The following is an 18859-nucleotide window of genomic DNA, read 5'->3' as shown; positions in this document are numbered from 1 at the left end:
GAGATTTTGAAGATCCTGCAAAGAATTGAGTGGAAGGGGTAATGTAACAGAGGTAGGGAAGACAAAGGACAGCTTCCTACAGTGGGTTTTATTGGAATTATGGTTCACCTGATAGTTTTCTAATCTCTCCTGCACATTTACATTCCTTTTTTTCTTTATTCAGTAAACACCACTATGTACCAGGCATGGAGGTTGGTGCTAGAATTTCTAAATTGATTAAGTTAGGAAGCCAGCCCTCAGGAATCTGGGCCTTGGTAGAGGAAACAACATTTATAAACCTAATGATTCTAGAAGCACAGAGTAGGGTGGTTATGTGTCCAAGCTCTGGAGCCAAACTCTCTTGGTTTGAATCCTCCTATCGCTTTTTGGCCTTTTGGCTAAGATCAACTGTGGTTTGAATCCTCCTGGCTTTTGTGACTTCAACTTAGATCAGTTTCCTTTATCTCTTTTTGGCTTCACTGCCCAGCTGTGAAATGGTATTGTAATTGTACCTGTGATCTTTGTATATAACTTCTGGAATAGTGCCTAACTTATGGTTAACATTAAATAAATGTGTGCCTTTTATTACTATGATGACTCGGAAGTTTATATTGGGAAATTGAAGAACAAAGAAGCAGATATACAAGGTAAATGATACCTCCGTTTTGGGGACACAGTGGTGTGCTTTGTGGATGCCTAACTGGAAGTTTTTATTAGATAGTGAAGTTAGTCACGGAGATCTGGCTCTCCAGTGAGTATTGTTGGCTAGAAATAAAGATTTGGGCATCAACCTGTGAGTGGTGGTTGAAGTCCCGGGCATGAATGAAGCCACTTAGGGGAAGTGTAAGATGTGAAAGGATAGATGTTTTAACACAACATATGCTTAAAAGATGTGCAGACTTACAGGAGCATCTGAAGGGGGAGACAAGGGTGGGCAAGAGCTGGTGAGGGGGGTATGCACGTGTGTCAGGGGACCCAGGTCACTTACTGCCTTAGCTCCTTTGTATTTACTTTTTCTTAATCATCTCTAGCCATGATATTTATTAGCTTGATAGAAAATAACTAAGGGCCAGATGAACTTGCCTGGAGAGAGGTGGAAAGACATGGGGAGAGTGCAGCAATGACCCAGACACTGTTTCCATAACCCCCTTCCCTCCTCACATAACATGCCCTTCATAATACCTTCTGCATGCATTTTTTTCCTTAACAATTTGGACAGTTTGACTCCAAATATTGGGTCTTTCAGACCACATGTCAAACATTAAACAAATGCTGTGCCCCAAACTTGACATAGAGATATCATCATTACACAGATGGGAAAGCCCTGGTCTCTTAATTTTCATTCAGCGTTCAACTTGAGTAACCTCCATTTGCCAGGATTTGGGGAATTGGTGGTGAATAGAAGTCAAGAGGAGAAAATGGATTGTTAAGTAATTATAAATATTAAATTATAATAGGAAAAAGGACAAAGCACCTTGGTAGGAGACAAAGGAGAGGAGTCCTGAGTTAGCCTAAATTATCCAGAAGAGACTTCCAGATAAAAGTGATTTTTGCAATAAGAGTTACAAAATAAATGCATTTTTTTTCAGGTGGAGGGTTTGAAAAATGGGAAGAGTGTTCCTGGCAGAAGAAACAGGGTATGCAAAAGTCTAGATGCAAGGGAGAGTGAGTTCGAGTTGGTTCTGTAGAGCTGGAGCATCTTGCAGTAGAAAGGAAAACTCTAAAGAAAATTGAAGTGGTTAGCATGGTCTGGATTATCCAAGGCTAGGTGCTTGAGTTTATGGGAGTTGGTAATTAATTGGAGGGAGGAAGTCAAGATTGATTCTCAGGACTTTGCATCAAACAGTGTGGTGGCTGATGAGACTATGCATTAAATAAAGAATAGGGAAGGTGACATTTCAGGTGGATGGAGAGGGAAAGATGATTGTTGCACTTCTGCCTACACTAATTTAAGAGTTCTGACTACATCTGCAGAGTTGAGAGTCATCTGCCAATAGATGAATGGAGACCATGGGAGTGGTTGAGATTTTATAGGCTTGTGTGTAGAATAAGAAGCAAAAGGAGCCCTGGACAACCCCCACCCCCCAACAAAAAATATTAAGGGATGAGTCAAGAGGAAAAACCAGAGAAGGGTGAAAAATATGTAGGTGGGAGAAAGGGACAAGTGGAGAAGAGCTATCAAGGTGAAGTAACAGATAAAGTCATCTGCTGAGAATGTGGGTAAAGGGCCATCACCCTAACCCACCCAGGGCTAGAGCATCATGTGGATTTGCCCAGCCTACTAAGACTGAGTATGGCATAAATTAAAATCTGTTCTAGAAGGCTCAAGACTTCGAGGGTCTTCAGTTCCAGCCAGAAGAAGAAAGCCTCCATTTGGCAAACATCTAGTCTTCTCCTGATGGTTCTGCACCAGAGGAGGTAGAAGGGTTCATATGGACCCGTTCTGGAAAAAAAGAATGTATGCTTTCTAATCTGAGAATTATGTCAGTAACAAGCCTGTAAGACATTTTTAAGATTACCAAAACTTTAACATTTTAGCAAAGAGCAGTATTTCTGGTTGAAGTGCATCTCTTCAGGTTGTTCTACTCAGATATGGTTCACAGTACAACAAGAAACCAGTGTTTCTCTTTGATTCTGGAAGGTGTTTCCATCAGTGAGTCGCTGGCAGTAATCCTAATTCTTTTGCAAAATATGCAACTGATACAAAGTATTATGAAAGTAGACATATAAAATGACATGTAACAATACAATATTGAAATTAGGACTCCCTGAAACCAACCTCCACTGTCTTTGATCTCACCTCAAAAGCCTGGGAAGGACCTACATTTTATTTTATTTTATTTTATTTTATTTTATTTTATTTTATTTTATTTTATTTTATTTTATTCTATTTTATTTATTTTATTTTTCTAATCAGTGGCAAATGTACTCTTAGCATCGTTACAAAGAGATATTTTTAGGAATTTTTTTCTTGTCCCAAAAAACGTGTGGACTAGATCCTTTAACAGTAATATAATAACATATAAACAAGTTAAATATAGTAAACTTAAGATCTAACATAGAAATATGTCTATTTTATTCTATAAATAGTTAAGTGATGCTTATTCCAGAAAATAGTTAAGTCATCCATAGTTTGCTGATTTAGTCAACAAATATTTATTTATTTATCATTTAAATTCAATTTAATTAACATATAGCATCTTATTAGTTTCAGAGGTACAGGTTGTGTTTCATCAGTTGCATATAACGCTCAGTGCTGATTACATCAAGTCCCCTCTTAATGCCCATTACCCAGTTACCCCCTCCCCCCCACCCATGTCCCCATTGATTACAAACTATGTTTCTTCTTGGACTGTTAGCTGAAACCCCCAGTAGATTTAACTGCAATTAGAATAACAAATTTCCTTACCCTGAACTTCACAAAATCTGCCCCTGTCTTACTTTTGAGACCTTCTCCTGTGTCTCCCTCTCCAATACTCACAACATTACAGCCACATCGATGTTCTATTTTGCTGTCAACCATACAAGCTTACTCTGGTTTCAGAGTATAGTCACTTTCTGTTCTGCTCGTCCATAATTTTTTCCTCTACCTCTTCTTATGGCTGACTCTTCCGTAATTCAGGGCTCAGCTCAAATTTCACAGCCTCGGAGATACCTGCTTCTAAGAACTCAGCCTAAATAGACACCCCTGCCCAGCACCCTGTCAGGGTCACCTGCTTGATTTTGCTAGATACTTATCATTATATCTGAAACCATCTTGTGTTCTTGATTACTAATTCTCTCTCTCTTCAAAGACAACGGCAGCAACCTAAGAGCGAAAATTTCACGTTCTTGTTCAAGGCCATATCCCCAGTGCCTGAAATGTTTCTAGGTTAGAGGAAGCATTTAATAAAAATTTGTTGAGGGAATGCATGAAAAGTGGTTATAATGAAAGTGTAAAACCACAGAACCTAGGTAAAAAAACCACTAATAAATAGACAGGATTAATATTATATGTACACAGTGAACACAACTACATATCATTAGTTTATGCTTTAAAAATCTAGGTATATCTGTGTATATATATATTTTTATATATACATACATATATACATACATATACACATACATATATATACATACACATGAAAGATGCCAAAATTTTAATAAAAGTAAAAATTGTATTTTTAAATTATTTTTTAAATTTAAATTCGATTTGCCAATCAAAATTGTATTTAAAAAAATGTTTTTGAAGAAGGTATATGAAGGCTCACATTCCAGCATGCAAAAACCAAGAGAGCTTTTTTAACAACTAAGAAACCAGGTAGTGCAGCTCTGGGAGCAGTTTTCCCAAAAACAATTTTCACCATCAAATAACCAAAGAAACACAGGCAGGTTATTCAGCTCCTTGTAGAAATGCACTAGAAGGTAATTCTTATTGTTTGCCACCTCAGCAGGATGCGGAATAACTGTCATAGGAAGGTGCATCCCTCAAAATACCTTCCCACAGGTGGGATAAAGTCATCGTGGATACAGAATATGTTTATAGTAGAGAGTTTGGGAAAACACAGACCACAAGAAAGCATGGCTTGGGCAAGAATAAATGTCATGGATTTCTCCCTATGAATGTGTAAGAAAACATCCTTTGTTGGAGATTAAAGAGTAAGATTTATACTTGGTCTAAATTGATGACATAGGCTCACCTTTGAAGATATGTTAGGGATGGCTTTTCCCCAGAAAGCTCTTTTTTGTTTTTTTTTAAAGATTTTATTTATTTATTCATGAGAGACACACACACACACAGAGAGAGAGAGAGGCAGAAACACAGGCAGAGGGAGAAGCAGGCTCCGTGCAAGGAGCCCGATGTGGGTCTTGATCCCAAATCCCAAGATCACACCCCGAGTCAAAAGCAGATGCTCAACTGTTGAGCCACTCAGGCGTACCCAACCCAGAAGACTCTTGTAATAGTGCCTTTGAGATGGCTTCCCATGATCTCTGCTTCCTGGTATTCCCAGTTTTGCATAATCTCCTCCCACCAGGACTGGAGTCTGTGACCAACAGAATAGGACAGACGTAATGGTGTATATCACTTCTGAAATGAGATAATAAAGGACATTGTGGCTTCCATCTGGTCTCTCTCTTTCCCAGATCCTTTGCCCTAGGAAAGGAAAGTGCCATGTCGTGAGCAGTTCTCTGGAATGGATCACATGGTGGACAATTGAGTCAACAAGGAACTGAAGGCTTCTGCTAGAAGCCACACCAGTGAGCCTGGAAGTAGATCCTTTCACCCTAGTCGAGCCTTCTGATGGCTATAGCCAAAGCCAACATCTTGACTGCAAACTCATAAGAGACCCTAAACCGCTATACTAGCCAAGCTGCTTCCAGGTTCTTATCCCTTAGAAACTGTGTGAAATAATAAATAGTTGTCATTTTAAGCTACTGAGTTTTGGGGTACTTTGTTATGCCACAACAGATACCCTCATACATTTCCTGACAAATCCTCCTACACGTTGATCCTTTCCTCTGCTTTTCTCCACATAGGTTGTCCAAAAGTACAGCCAAGCCCTGCCTGCAACTCCATTTCCCTGAGCTGGTGACCAGTTTATCTGAAATGCAAGCTGCACATAAGCAGCTCTCATAATCATCCACCAGAGTGGAGGGCTCTCTGTCTTGGGGATCAGTGGCTGCAGTGTTCTGTGGTGAGAGTGGCAGCTTCAACAAAGCCAGGCCTCTTGCTTTTGTCTCCTTCCTCCCTCTATTTATGCAGCCAGAGTTCCCTCCTTAGATCATCCAGGTTTTCTAATATTGCCTCAACCTAGACATTCAAGACATTCATTCAAGCATAAATGATGGCTAGCTTTGTTATATTTTCTGATTTTTGAAATTATGCGTAGAGTCAACCCTAGAAATTTACTATAAATAATGATTCTTAGGTCTTCCTTCATCTCAATCTGTATATGAGATCCAGTAATCTGGATTCTCAGTACACTCTTCGAGTGCTTCTGAAGCCTGTGATCTACGGAGCTCATACAGAAAGACCCCACTGTGGTTATTCCTGTCTTCCGTCTTGTTGCTCCAACTAAGACTCATGCTTCCTAAAGGGAGAGACTATTTTTTATATTTTGTATTTGTTCAAGGCAGCGGGGCACTGCTAGGCTTTCAGTGAACTTTCAATAAAATGACTTGCAAGGGGAAGTCATCGTGCAAATGGATATTGACCACAGGCTTATTTACATTCTGCCAAGGGCCCATGGGCTCTGACAAGGAATGGATGGCACAGTTCCTGCTTTTAAGGAACTTGCAGCAAGAGCAAGGAAACAAGAGAAAGACTTGGAAGACAGTTGTGAAACTCCAGAGAGGATTAGACGGCCTGCTGGGTTATAGGGTTCAGGCTACTCCTATTTTTGGAGGCATTAAAAAACCTAATGATGTCAGAAAAGCTTCGAGCAGAAGCAACATCATGGTGACCCTGAACTGCCAGATGAGGAGCCTGGACGTAGTCCCATTTGTTTTAGCAGCCAAGCACCTGGGAGCTTGCACTTCATTTCTCTGAGCTTCTGCTTCCTCTTGCATAAAATCACCATGATGTCCTGGAATCCTGGTTTTCAAGCTGTCCTGAAGGATACTGTGAGGTAGCAGGGAAAGGAAGACACATGATGAGGTATGACTTTGAGTCTTGCTGCCCTGGTTTTATCTGTCCCAGATATTGGAGTTTCCATGGCAGACCCCATGTGACCACAAGTCCTGTTGCCAAAACAATAATAGCAACAAGGTGTGGAAACACCACGCGTCAATTTGTAGTGCCCTGAAGTGCATCTTCTTCAACATTTCTGTTTCTAATTCCTTTTACTTACCACAGGCAAGGAGTCTCTTGACATTAAGGGTGCTGCTGCCTCTTTAAAATCTCTTCTAAGTAGGGTTGCCACATAGAGGTGGCCTTAACAAGCTGGAATCAACCCTCTAGTTATCTAATGATTTTATAGAACATTCTTCCCACTTGGATGGAAATTGTCACCTTGCTGTACCTAAAACTACAATCCAGAGCTGCTAGCGTCCAGTTGGACAGGCCCTTGCTGCATGACACCGATTTACATTTAAGTTAATTAGAACTAAGTAAAAGTAGAAATTCATTTTCTCAGCTGTCCTTGCCACATCTGTAGTGCTCAAGAGCCAGCCACACATGGCCAGTGGCTACGTGATTGAACGGTATGAATCTAGAACAGGTCTATCATTGCAGAAGGTTTCGTTGGCCAACACTGAAGCTAGAAATAAACCAATAAACGGGCATGGTTACTCTCTGGCTGGATCCAGCTTCAGTTCTATTTTCCAGACAAAACTACACCTGTCCCCCAAGAAAATCAATAGGGGATGGGGCAATCTCCAGGGCTGCTAGCATTATGTATTCTTTCTTTTTTTTTATGTATTTCTTTAGTCAGCTAGAAAGATCAAGACATTTAAAGGTGTTCAGGGTTTAGATGCCAAAAAGCCGAGCTGAAAGCAATTGCGAAGCAGTGCTTAACAGAAAAGAAAAACAAAAATAAAAAAAGGAGAGCTCAAGATATGCCATGGCAAATTGGCCCTGCAAATCCTGCTGGCTCTCAGTTGGGAATCTGGAGGGACTACATCCCAAGTGTAGGATAAAGCAGCAGTCAAATGAGCCTTACAAAATCTCTACAAATGTCTTACAAAAACTCAAACCGGTCCAATAACTGATTACAATGAGCTCCTCTGTCCTAATCTAGCTGCCTGCCAGAAGGTGGTGGGCTCTATCTCTGAAAGAGGCCATCATGTAAAATCTCTACAAATTCAAGTTTAGGGGACATCTGATTTATAACCATCACATTGCCTGCTTTTCGGTTTGACATTATGATTTTTTACTCTCTAAGCTGTATGGGCTGGGATAGGATCCAAAGTTGGGGTATGTGGTTCAAGAATATATGTTCTAAACACCAAAAAGTACTGCCTGTCTACCTTGTGTTCTTCCAATTACACAAACTCCTCCATGATGTAAGGGGAGAGAATGATAAATTCCATTTTTGAATAAAAATATTTTTACTCACCTTTTCTTTTACATTCACTCTTTATAAGCTTAAGAATACAGAAATTACATTAAAATTGAACAAATCAGTTTTATTCTGATCCATTAATAATTATTTTGAGGGTACCTGGGTGGTTCAGTCAGTTAAGCATCTGGCTCTTGCCTTTGGCTCAGGTCCTGATCTTGGGGTCCTGAGATCCAGCCCAGTGTAGGGTTCCAGGCTCAGTGTAGACCCTGTTTGAGGATTCCTTCTCTCTCTCTCCTCCTTCTGCTCCTCCCCCTGCTTCTCTCAATTTAATAAGCAAAACATTTTAAAAAATAATAATCATTTTGAGTTTGTTTAAGTTAGAGTATGACTCTACTCTTTGGTTATGGCTGAATTCATGAAATGCTTGGAGAGCTGGGACTTTGAAGGGCTGTCCCAGTTGAGAAGATGACTCCAAAAATGAAGAGTAAACATCACTGAGATGGAAATGGAGCCATAGGAAATCTGTACTTGACTACTACAGCCTCAACTGGCACATTGATTTTCAAGGCCAACCTTATTGAATAAATCTGTCTTATAGTAGGCAACATCTTTCAAAAGCACTTAGCAACATCTCTGAAAGGAAAACTCCTCTGACCAGAGCATCGTTAACATGGGCTTACCTAGTGAGGCTTTCTTGGCTATCCTTATTCATTAACTTCATTTGCTCTACCTTTTACCCGTCCGTTTCTTCCGTTCCTGACCCAGGCACTGATCAGTTCCTACAGGCTCCCATTAAGCCTATATTCATGCCTGGTGACCTCCCTGTGCTCTCTCCTTGTGAATTATGGGTCACATTTGAAGCTTTCCCACCAATTTCCTATTTGAGTCTTGCCAAGTTATATATCATTTGGGGCACAACAGAAGGAAGAACTCAGCTGCCTATTGAAGGAAGTGATCCTTTAATTTTTCTTACATGGAGAGTACTTCTGATTCTACTTCAAATTCCAACTATCCTGGAAATCCCAAAATGAATTTTTTTTTCAAATTCTCTTCTTTTGCTCTTGGAGCTGAAATCCCTATATTAAGTTTTTTCTTTAATATTTTTATTTATTTATTTATTCATAGAGACACAGAGAGAGAGAGAGAGAGAGAGAGAGAGAGAGAGGCAGAGGGAGAAGCAGGCTCCATGCAGGGAGCCTGATGTGGGATTAGATTCCGGGTCTCCAGGATCACACATTGGGCTGAAGGTGGCACTAAAGCACTGAGCCACCCGGGCTGCCCAGGTTTTGTTTCTGTTTTTTTTGTTGTTGTTGTTGTTATTGTTGTTGTTTTTGTTTTTGTTTTAGTTATTATAGAGCTAGATAATCTAAAGATTGGATCTTAGATGTGCCTAATATGGCATATAAATAAATAGAGGACATAGGAAAAGATTGCTCTCATACCAGAAATAGCTTATTTGATGTTTTGTTTCTCCAAAGTGCATGGACTGTCACATTAGCTTGGATAGATACTAGTTGGCTGTTAAAAGATAATTCTCCATGGATCTCTTGTGTTTCTTCATGTCTTTCAAGTAAAGCCCTCTTTACCTTTTTATTCTGACTGTGTTGTCAAGGATGTTTATAAACTGTCTTAGAAGATAAAAATAGTATCTCCCTCTAGAACAAAGAGCAGATTTGCCTATAGCTCAGCATAAGAGAGATAATATATCCTTTTGGAACAAAAAGGAAGTATGCTTACTGCCTATTATAAAAGATTCAGTCCCATAAACTCAGGGCTCCTCTGCTGTAATACAGCCCACAACACATGCAGACATCATGAGGTCCTCTTTATACCACCCTGTGGAAATTGGTGCTTGAGGAACCAGCACAAAATACTCATAGTCTGGCTATTGAATAAATTGTCCTTTGTCTCTGATCCAAGAGTCTCATGGCTTTTACCATCATTCATGAAACTGAGGCAGGCTAACTTATTAGCTTATGAGTAGTGCAAAAGCAAAAGTCTCCAAATGGACCTTATTATCCTATATAAACTAAAATTAAATGGACCTTATTAGGTATACAGCATCTATTTGGGAATTATTAATGCTAAACAGAGTAAAGAATAAGATAGCTTATCAGGTTGGGCTACACACTATGATCCAGTTTAAGTCTAAATTGGAGGATGGCAAACTACAGCCCTGGGCTAAATCCAGACTGTAGTCAGTTTCCCTGCTGCTAGGCGAAAAGAGGTTTTACATCTTTAAATGTTTGTAAAACACACACACACAAATTTATGATAGTGACCATATATGGTTTGCAAAATTTAAAATACTTGCAATTTGGACCTTTATAAAAGAGAAAAATGTTTGCCAGTCCCTGTTCTAGATAGCTGCAGCCTTTCCTTGGAGATCACAGAATTAGGAACAAATATATACCTCTTCTGTAATTTCCAGAAATTGCATCTTGCAACTTGTAGCATGACTCTGAGTAAACATGAGCTCATTTCCACCCCTGTCAAGATCCATGCTCAGGAGTCAACGTGCAACAGTCCACAGGACTGGGGAGGTAACAGAGAAGGGAGCTGTGAGACAGCACTCAAGATCTAATACTTGCAAAGACCATCCCCCAGCTTTTTGGATGCTCCTGAGCAGACAGGGTATTCCCCCTGAGGTAAAATGGGCTGGAGAAGATGCCTGGTCTAGAACCCCAATCAGTGGGTGGCAGAGAGAAAAGTGTCACTAACATATTCAGACAGCTGCTATCTTGACTCATGCCATCCATGGTCAATCCTCCCCCCCTTACAGGCCAGAATATCACATATAGGCAAGGATGAGTTTTACTCCCATCATGATTATGACCCATCCTTCAAATGTACCTCCACCTTAGACATGAACCTTAACAAGTATTTAACAGAGTTAGCTGAAAGGAAGCATGCATATTTAAACAAATAGGGTCTCCTATAGGGTTTCTTTTCTTTTTTAAATATTTTATTTATTTATTCATGAGAGACTCAGAGGGAGAGAGGCAGAGTCATAGGCAGAGGGAGAAGCAGGCTGCCCACAGGGAGCCTGATGTGGGACTCAATCCCAGGTCCCCAGGATCACGACCTAAGCCAAAGGTAGATGCTCAACCACTGAGCCACCCAGGCGCCCTACTATAGTGTTTCTTTTATGGCTCTGCTGAGGTCCTCGTAGTCCTTGGTAAATGTCCAGAGGCAGTTGATAAAGCTCTATCCAATGCAATTTTTCTTTTAATTTTGCCCCAACATCATGTTGTAATAGTATGCAGTATCCTTTTCTCCTCCCTGGGTTTTCACACTTGCTCTTTCCTAGGCACGGGATCTTACTGACATCCCAATATCTAGCATTCACCTACTTATCCTTCACATCTCAGCCCAAATAGCATTTTCTCAGAAAGTCTCCTCTGACCCTCCCAAATAAGTTAGGACTTCCTGTTTCCTATTCCTGCCATGTGCTGTGCTTTTCCTTCGTAACACCCACTATATCTGTAATACATGTTCAGTATTTCTCATCCCCACCAAAGCACCAAACTCCATGGGAGCAAGAATCAAGAGTGCTTGTCCATTGTTTTATCCTTAGAGTGTGAGCACAGAATTTGGTTCAGAAGAACCCAGTCTGTGTGGAATGAGTAACAAGAACAGGCATTTATGTTCCTACTTTATAGATGAGAAGGATGAAGGGATAACATGGCTCAGAGAGACTAGAAACTAGCCCAAGGCCAAAAAAAAGTTGCTATGTGACTCTGGTCTTCTGAAAATAATAAGTCCTGTTCTACTTTTCCAAAGCTACTTCTGTTAAATTTAGCAGTATACAGATAAGAAAAAGCTACATTGGGATCCTCCAGGCTCTGAGATCTTAAGACTTGTAGGAGTTGTCTAGCATGCATAAATGCAAGGATTTTTATTTGTTTTTGTTTTTTAAAGTGATTGTCCATTCATGCAGAAGAAATACATCCTCTCACTTAGGAAGAAGAGTTATGTTGGTGTAGTTTCAAGATGGGCTTTCTGACTCTGTCTCATCATCCATGTTTGGGAGGGACCATGGCTTTGATAAACGCCAGGAAAGAGTCCAGAGTTGACTGGATGACACCTCTCCAGATTCATAGGTCCAGAGCACATGGGAGTTTAACGGTCCCATAAATATTAGGTCCTGTCTCTCCCCTGCTCAGAAACCTCCCAAATTCATTCATCTCAATGCGCTGCTGCCTCCTTCAGCACACTGCAGATTTTTTCAGGGATGTTTTATGGTTCATTTAAGTTGCCACTCACGTCCACAGGCCAGGGTTGGGGGGAGGGAAGAGAGAATAAAAGAGCAACCTATGAATAGTGTTCCAAATGCCTGCACACTTCTGACTACATCAATTGAGCTCTACTCTTTTCACTGCCTGAGTTGCTCCCAAATCATGACAGGTGCTGAAAAATATGTGTTAACTCTTTCATATGACTGGGAGACTAGAGAGTGCAAGGGTCGGAATACTCACAGAGGAAAATGCAAATCAGAACTTTTCTGACTATAGTGCTCTTCTTTGGGGAAGGAGATGACCAAATTTCACACTGACAAGAGACACACACAGTTATCACAGGGGATCCATACCAGGAGTTATCTCAGAGCCTAGCACACAAACTTCTACAAAGTAGGGCTTGATAAGATTTTGTTAGACAAATACATGAACAAACTTGATCTATGACACCATAGGATAAACTTAGCAAGTTCTTCTTCAGCATGAGGCCCTAAAATCCCTCAGCTCCAGCTTGGTACCTCAGCAGTAGCTTGACCAAGTATTCTTATAGCCAGAACTCAAGAGCATTCTGGAAGATCACATATAAAAAGTATGAACTTCAAAGCCATAAAGAAAGCTGAGAGAGGCCATTTCAAACTCAATAATGTTTTCAAGCCAACTGCCTGAAATATAAACATCAGCTTCAGAAATAAACCTTAGTCCTTGAAATAGAATCCCATTGTTGTGCATAGAAATGGTGACAGTGCTTCACAGATAAGAACTATAGTATGCTTATCTCTTTTTTAGTAAACTCATTTTTTTTATCAGATTGTCTACATCTTTCCACATGAAACAGGAGCTGAACTTGAGAGGAAAATATTAAACAAACGTGTAAGGACAACAAATAAGAAATTTAGGGGGGGGAGTATAAGTCCAAATATTACGATTAATTTGTCATGTTACTACAGGTGAGTGTTACCTAAACTGACGTCCTATCTTAAAGTTGACTGTCATAATTCTGGTCTTCCCCTTCACCATATCCATGTAACAGATAATATACATAATAAGTTTATGATCAATAATAACAATGGTTAATAATAACTTATGTGTGTGCATATAGCACCTAAGTCTTTTCAAATTTTTTTTTTCACCTGTTATTCTCCCAATCACCTTGGTATGAGGTGTGTGGGCAGCATTTGATAAGAGAACATAATGAAGCTTTAGAGGTGGTGAGTGACTTATATAACTAAGGTCATCACCAACAGAGTTGTAATCTTACATACTGGTCTTTATTTACTTTTAAAACATCAGGCTCCCCCTCCGTGACCATGAACAAGTCATCAATAGCCACTGCTATGATGAAATTTGGTTTACTTTCTATAAATGTCTCTCCTTGTTAGCCTTATCTGTATCAGTCCATTGTTGTCAAAATAATGCTGCATAACAAACAACCCCAAAACTCAGTGACTTAAAACAAACAAGCTGTTATTCCCACTCATACATTTTTGGGTCAGCAGGAGATTGAATATTCTGGGTTAAACTCTGTTGATCTTGACTCCAATTCCAATTTGGAATCTAAATCTTCTCCATGTGTCTCTTATGATCCTTGGTCCATCACTAGCTGTGGCATGTTTTTCATCACACTGGCATAAGCACAAGAGAACTGAGCAGAAACATGAGAGGCCTCCTGAGGCTTAAGCTCAAAATAGGAACTCTGCTGTGTCTGCTTGTATTCCATTGCCCAAACCAGGGCCAGTGGCCAAAAACAGTATTGATGGAACTCTCTCTGCTTCTAGTAGAGGAACTACAAGATAATATGGCAAAGGGCATGGATTCCAAGCAGGAGTGCAACCTACCATATTGCACCAAACAGAGCATGAAGATTCATGGAGAGGACTGTCCTTGCTCAAGGTGGAAGAAATATAAGATCATTAAGCTTCAGGCAATTCTGTTGACTTAAATTGCATAATGGAGTGTATGCAACATTAACATATGAATCCATTGGCCTGGAAAAGGATACATTCACCAGAAAAAAATAATTCCCTGAGTATCAGTTTTTGCATAGAGAAACTGACCATGGTGAATTAACATTTGCTGGAGTCAATCAGCTCTCCACCCTGCTCATTGTCTCCACTCTGTCCATCTGGACACTGCAAGGATGTAAAGGTTGTTTCTTTTGTTGCTATGGAGTAGAGTTAAGGCCATTATTCCACCAAGAGTACCAGCACCCAGGTCTTGAAATAAATCATCATTGGAAGCAGGAGAGCTTCAAGTATAACACCTGGATTCTTGGCCAAGTAGAAGAGGCAAATTTAATGTAGGAGAAATGGAAGTAATGTTTCATGGTCACTGGGATATCCTGCATGATATCTCTTGGGGTGATATAATGAGAGGCAAGATAGCGAAGGCCTTATGTGATTTATGGTGGAAACTACATGAACACATGAAAAGAGTGACCTCAAGCTTACCACTGGTCCTCATCTAAACAGTTGTGTTTTCACACATGCTTAATTATTTATTTGAAAGAAGAAGAGGGAGAAGAAGGAAAAGAAGAGGAAAAAGAAGAAAGAGAAGAAGAGGAAGAAGAACAAGGAGGAGGAAGAAAGAAGAAGAAAGAGAAGAGGAAGAAAATGGAGAAGAGGGAGGAGGAGGAGAAAGGAGAAGAAGAAGGGGAAGGGAAAGCAGAAGAAGAAGAAGAAGAAGGAGGAGGAGGAGAAGGAGAAGTAGAGGAAGAGGAAGAAGAAATCAGTTGTTGCCATTGTGGTAGTCATTGTTTGCATGTATGTGTGTATTTCAAAACTATCTAGTACAGCCTTTTTAATGCTTTCTCCTGGTTCACACCCCTGTAGTGGTCTCCTAAGGCTGCCATAATAAATTGCTAAAAAAAAAAAATAGTGGCTTAAAACAATGGAAATTTATTCTCTCACAGTTTTGGAGAGTACAAGTCTAAAATCAAGGTATGCGCAGGGCCATACTCCCTCTGAAGACTTTAGGGAAGAATCCTTTCTTTCCTTTTCCTAGCTTCTCACAGCTGCTGGCTGCTGATTTCTTGACTTACGGCTGCATCACTCCATCCTCTGCATACATAGTCATACACATGTCTCTGTCTAAATCTCTCTCTCCTTTCTGTTATAAAGATATCTGTCAGTGGATTTAAGGCCCATCCTAATCCAGTATGACTTTATCTTAACTTAATTACATCTGCAAAAACATTATTTCCAAATAAGATCACATTCCCATGTAACCAAGGTTTAGGACTTGAACATTTCTTCTTAGGAGACACAGTCTAACCTGATGTACAGGCTCTGATGGAATCCCTTCAATGAGATCAACATGAAATGTACAATGCCATGATTTTTCATGGGATCAACAAATATTTTGGTAATGCAGAAAATGCCCCAGGGAATATCATGGCTCCCTCCCTCCCTTATTCAGATTTTTTTTCAAAAGTTAGAAAATCACCTTACACAAAAAGGCTAAAATAAAAAAACCACAAGAAATAACAGGTGTTCCAATTAAAAAAATACAATAAATAAATAAATAAATAAATAAATAAATAAATAAATAACAAATGTTGGTGAGGATATGAAGAAAAAGGACCTCTTGCACACTGTTGGTGGGAATGCAAATTGGTGCAGCCACTGTGGAAAACAGTATGGAGGTTCCTCAAAAAGTTAGATAGAATTACTATGTGATCCAGTTGTTCCACTGCTATGAATACCCAAAGAAAATGAAAACAGTAATTTGAAAAGATAAATGCACCCCTACGTTCATTACAACATTATTTACAATAGCCAAGTTATGGAAGCAATTGAATTGTCACAGGCATATTACGGAGCCATAAAAATGAATAAATCTTGCCATTTGCACAATATGGATGGGTATAATACTAAAGGAAATAAGTCAGTTCAAGAAAGACAAATGCCATATGTAGAATTTAAGAAATAAAACAAATGAACAGAGAAAAAGAGACAAAAAACCAGACTCTTAAATACAGAGAATAGGCTAGGGGTTCCCAAAGGGGAGGTGGTTGGGGAAATGGGTAAAATAGACAAAGGGAATTAAGAATACACTTATCTTGATGAACACAGAAAGTGTATAGAATTGCTGAATCATTATATTCTATAGCTGAAACTAACATAAGTAACACTGTATATTTGTTATACTTCAATTTAAAAAATACTTTTAAAAAAAGCTAGGAAATCAAGGAGATTTTTCCTGACAACTGCATTAGAAAAAAACAGCACACCATACCCTCTTATCCCTTACCCTACTTAATCTTTTATAGTGTCCGTTATCATCTGTTAGATTATATATTATTTCTTTTTTAAATTTTTATTTATTTATTAATAAGAGACCCACACAGAGAGAGAGGCAGAGACACAGGCAGAGAAAGAAGCAGTCTCCACGCAAGGAGCCTGACATGGGCCTCGATCCCTGGTCTCCAAGATCAGGTACTGGGCTGAAAGATGGTGTTAAACTGCTGAGCCACCTGGGCTGCCCTATATATTATTTCTTAATTTGATATCTGCCATCATTAGCATATAAGCTCCAGGAGAGCAGGGATTTTGTCTGTTTTGTACATTTCTATGCTCTCAAAGCCTTGCTCAATGCCTATTACATTGTATGTATTAGGAAATATGTATTTATTGAATAAAGGAAAGAATGGCTTAATGAATATGTTAGCAGACAAGCCTTTTAAAAGTATTTATTTTACTCAGAATGTGTCCCCATGACTTATAACTTCTGTTTCCCATCTTCTTCTATTAATAGCATGATGGCCAATGATAGAAGTGAATGGCCTAGTGATTTAAATATAGCTTTATAGGTAGTAAGTTCATTCTATGCTACTTATTTTAAGTCAGAAACAAATCATCCACTTTCTACTCACATTATTTTGACTTAGAATACTACTACTTTTTTTGATTACTTAAGAAAAGCAATGAAAGCCGTATCTTAGAAACGGATCATTAATGGATGCCTAGTGATTTTAACAATTGGGAATAATTCTCAATCGAAAGTAAATTTAAAAAATACTCAAATATTAACCAATGATGGGAATAACCAACAGCCAAAGATGAGAATTATGGACAGTATAATATGGTTGGTCAACTAGTCAACCAAACACAAGGAGTCTTGTCTTCTTCGATAAATGACTAAACCTTGTTAGTGATAATGCTGAAAAGTTCTGATAAACTACTGATAAACTACCAGGGAGTAAAGAGAAGAGATAAGAAAGGAAAAACAGGGAAGGATCATAACAAAGAGAAGAGATCTATAAACACCAGAAGTGATAGCAGAAAAGATGACAGAGATTAGAAATAATGAATGAGGTCAGTGGAAAATAAAGATGACTACCAAAGTGCACCCAGAAAGAAGTATTGTCTCAGAGATATTTAGTACGAAGAAACACACACACACAAGCTGGTTTAGATTATGGAAGTCAAGTTCAGGGAATATACTGGGACTTCACAGGAACTAGAGTCATTTGACAACCCATTGCTCTGTGGCTCTCACTTTCCTTAAGTCTGTTGGGTCAGTTCCTTCCCAAACATCTGCTTGACCCTTCTTGTTCTGAAGATCTAGTCCCTCAATCTATGGCCTTCCACCTCAAGTGTCCAACCCTATTGACTCTGTTTCTGAGAATCTGCTGTCAATTTCTGGGACAGAAATCAAATTGACTCAGGTTGGATATTGTATGATTCTTGGCCCATGAACAGTGGCTGAGTAGGGGGTAGGTTGTCCAGCTATATTTAGATACCACTTCTAGGTTATAAGAGGAGTTGACCCTTTGGGAAGTTAATGTGTGGTGGCAAAAATAACTAATATTTCTAGTACAAAATCAAACAGAGGTACCACTGGATCATGAAATCAACCATTCTTTGGGTTGATATTGTTGATGCTCATCCTTAACCCTTTTCTGAAAATGGCGTCCAACACTAAGAATATAATTCATGTTCCCCAGAACATGTACCCCTCCTCAAATTTACCTCCTTTCGTAAATTATTTTCTGACCACAGTGACTTTCTAGCCTATGTGGCATTTTTGTAATCCATAACTACATGACCAGCTTAATTGTACTATCTTTATTGATGTATCATATTTCCTCAGTTACTTACTGCTTATAATGTGTATATATGTTAGGCATTCAATGAAAGTTGATTAATGGGGGTGAATGTGTCAGTTGGAGCCTTTAATATCTCAATTGCTTGCAAAGGAATTATCCTGCTGGCTGGAAATGTTCAAACTTAAAGTGAAGAGGGTGTTGGAAACATTTTGTGAAGGGAAAATATAAGCTTTACATATTCCATATTCTTAATAGCACATTATATTCAGATGGTACATGCAGAAAGCACACAAGCAGTACTAGAAAAATGTGTGTGAGGCGTTCATGTAATTCAGGTGGAATCAACAACAGTCAGACCTCAAAATTATTGTACTTGTTGCATGTATGAAACAAATTAAATCTAGTTTTAGATTTTTTTCTAAATATCCCACTTGGCTTTATTTTGTATTTTTTGGTTTGAGGGTTTTTTTGTTTTGTTTTGTTTTTTGCCAAAGAGAAGGGACAAATACAACTTTATGCTAACATTAAATTACATAAAAAAGAGAAAAATCTTTGTACATGCTGGAAAAATAGCAAGCATTAGAAAAATGTTATTGAAAAAAAGAAAAAAA

Source organism: Canis lupus, chromosome 38 (assembly GCF_011100685.1).
Source record: "Canis lupus familiaris isolate Mischka breed German Shepherd chromosome 38, alternate assembly UU_Cfam_GSD_1.0, whole genome shotgun sequence".
NCBI classification, from domain to species: domain Eukaryota; kingdom Metazoa; phylum Chordata; class Mammalia; order Carnivora; family Canidae; genus Canis; species Canis lupus.
Note: the sequence above shows the minus strand (reverse complement) of the source record.